Source organism: Coenobita brevimanus, chromosome 116 (genome assembly GCF_032717465.1).
Source record: "Coenobita brevimanus isolate Jiangsu-jjx chromosome 116, ASM3271746v2, whole genome shotgun sequence".
Taxonomy (NCBI): domain Eukaryota; kingdom Metazoa; phylum Arthropoda; class Malacostraca; order Decapoda; family Coenobitidae; genus Coenobita; species Coenobita brevimanus.
Window position 1 is genome coordinate 38,664,514 of NC_137069.1, and position 3,142 is coordinate 38,667,655.

Genomic DNA, 3,142 nt, shown 5'->3' on the forward strand with positions numbered 1-3,142 from the left:
TGACCTCTGCATCAGCGTAATGATCTGGGAGACGGAGGGGGCAGGACGGAGAGAATACTGTCAGGAGCTGATATTGTTGGTTGTTTTCAATCTTGATATTTTGTAGGAATTTAATGTTGATTCGTAGACGAGGTTCGTATACGTTCGCTGCTACCAAATGTCATAAAGACTTTGTAGTTACTTGTAGAGAAGTATATTTTAGACTTGTGGTCGAGCGGCTTTTATATCTTGTAGTAGTTTCCCCACCAGATGTCATGTAGTGACGGGAGAGGTAAAGAATAGTATGGGACTATTTTTATTTGTCTTGGAAATATTAAACAGGTATAACAGTATAAGTCCCGGGTAGCTACCTCCCTGTCTCGCTATCTCTCTCTCTTTCTGTTCTAAGGCTAATCTCCGTCTCGACCTCTCTCTAGGGTCGCTTGTCTCCTTCTCAACTCTCTTTTCTAAAATCTGGTGTGGTAGGGGTGTGTCACATATGTTCCTCATGGCAACCGGATCTTTCTCACGAGAGGACTGCTGACAGCTAACTGCATCATCTCCTTACTGGCCGCTGTCGTCAGCTTTCCTCCGTGTAAGCATGTTTAGCGCTGCTAGATTCTCGCAGACACAACACCTTCTCATCATTTGACTTCCTGCTTCTATCTGTCTCTCTATCTATCTATTTATCTATCTATCTATTATGTAGTCCTATAGAGAGAGAGAAAAAGAGAGAGAGAGAGAGAGAGAGACTTGAACACTCTCCCCCAAATCTCACACACCTTTCCTAACACTAATTCATTCTACTCCTTAAATACAGGACCTAAACCCTGCTCACCCCCTCAATCTCTTCCCAGTCATTTTCCTTTCCCATTATTATCTCTCCAGTCAACTAGAACTTTCGGTCAATCCCCTTCAGCACTGAAAATCGTCTAAAGGAAGATAGAACGTAACAAAATCCACGGGCTGAAATGTAACACCATGGTCATTAACCCTCTCATGTCCGTGACAACTCTGGCATTTAATTCCTTGCTCACCTGCAAGTGGATATGGGAGGCTGAATGTTAATATTTTTGCCTTTCATCCCCCCAGGGTCAAGGCAACTGCAGCATCTTATTCCCGCTGACTTGGGACTACTTTCTTCAGGTGAGAGAGTTATTCAAAGCTTAAAATTGTTGGCTAATAACAAATATTCTATTCATGAAGGTAGCTGTATTTTCCGTCCACAAATACAAATTGATTTTGTCAAATTCTGCAAACGTTTTCACACATTGATTTAGACTCTGCAAACGCTTATACACATTGATTTAGTCAGAATCTGCAAACGTTTTTATATGTTGATTTAGATTCTACAAACGTGTTTCAATACACAAATACATATAGATTTAGTCAGAGTCTGGAAATGTTGATTCTATCTTTATTCCTTTAATAAAAATGGTCAGAAGTCATTAGTCCACCCATTTCATAAACCCACTAACTACCCTTCCAATATTTCACGTGTTAATTAGTTTTTAAATTGAGCTATGCTTACCTGATGCAAGCAATTAAATGGCATGTTACACTTCTTATTTGCAGTAAATACTGTAGTTCGAACCCACAAAAAATTTATACCGTAGATAATTACAGATAGGATACAAAGAAATACAAAGGAACACAAACAGCAACAGACCTTATGGTCCTTTCGAGGCTGCTTGTTACAGAGTAGACTATGACTACAAGATATAATTCTACATGATGAAGGATAAGGATAGTAAAGCAAGAACACTTCCCCCGCCTCCAAACCCCCAATTAGAACTGGCAGGAAAAAGTGAGAAGGACTGCAATGCAGCATGGAAAAACTGACATGGAAATTTCATAGGAAAGAGTGAAAAGGAAAAATTACATTCCATAATACTTTATCTATAAGCTGCCAGTTTGAATAACTTGAAACGGAAAGTAATAAAGTGAATAACCAAATGAAAGAAAAGCATTCGGGAGCCGAATGCTAATCGCCCGCCAGATTATGCTGTTGGCCGAGTCCAAGATTTTGGCCACATCTTGACACTCTGAAGGTTTCATGTTGATAGCTCAAGCCATTCATGAGATATAATGGTGCTAAAGGGGGACGATAAAACCAAGTTGACCTTTGGCAGCCATTTTGTTGACCTTGACCTTGACCCTGAGTTCCCATTTTCAATCTCGACCAAGATTTTGGCCAGATCTTGATACCCTGAAGGCTTCATGTTGATACCTCAAACTGTCCATGAGATATAATGTGAACACACACACACACACACACACACACACACACACACACACACACACACACACACACACACACACACAAACAGAGGCAGGCAAAAAAACATTATCTCTCCGTCTTCTAAACTCGGGCGATAATAAATAAATAATTACAGCATGACATCAGGTACTGATACATTGAGTTAATGGGGCATCTGTACACACAGTGTGGAAAAATGCACAGTGTGTATATTCAAGGGTGGCAGCCTTGCCTGATGCTTTTAAAGTAGGCAGCAGTCAATCAGGCCCCAGCTCCGGCCACTCCACTGAGGCAAGGAACTTTCCCTTGCAGAACAAGTACAAAGGTTACCTCCTGAAGCAGTGACCCCTGGTACATTAAAAAAAAAAAAAAAAATCCCAATGGTGGTCACTTAACAGGGCCCCTCAATGATCCATAGCCCATCACAGATCGAAAGTAAGTGTAGTGTCCGTGAACTCAGGGCTATCTGTGCAGATCCTAATCTGTGCTTATACTACTTTATTTGCGTCTAATAAATATGTAAATATATAATGATGTGATACGGCGCTATTTACGGGTACGTTAAGTTTACAGTGTCTATACCTCATACCAATTAATCTGGCCAGGCATGTATGGCAACACTGTTTCTGCCGAGATTCTGATTGGCTGGAGGTGTTTGTTCGATTTCGTTGTTGCTTAAATCGATACTTTCTTTATTATCAGATATGATGCTGAGTTTGTCAACAGTACAATCGTCAAAAGCAATAAGAAATCCGTTATATACTTAACAAAAATGAAATTTGCGTAGGAAGATAGAAATATGAGTCAAGAAAGTATTTTAGCAGTCAAAGTCAAGGTCAGCATTCGAACAATTCTTTTAAATCTCCAACACTCGATAATATAACAGAAAATTGAGGAAACCTG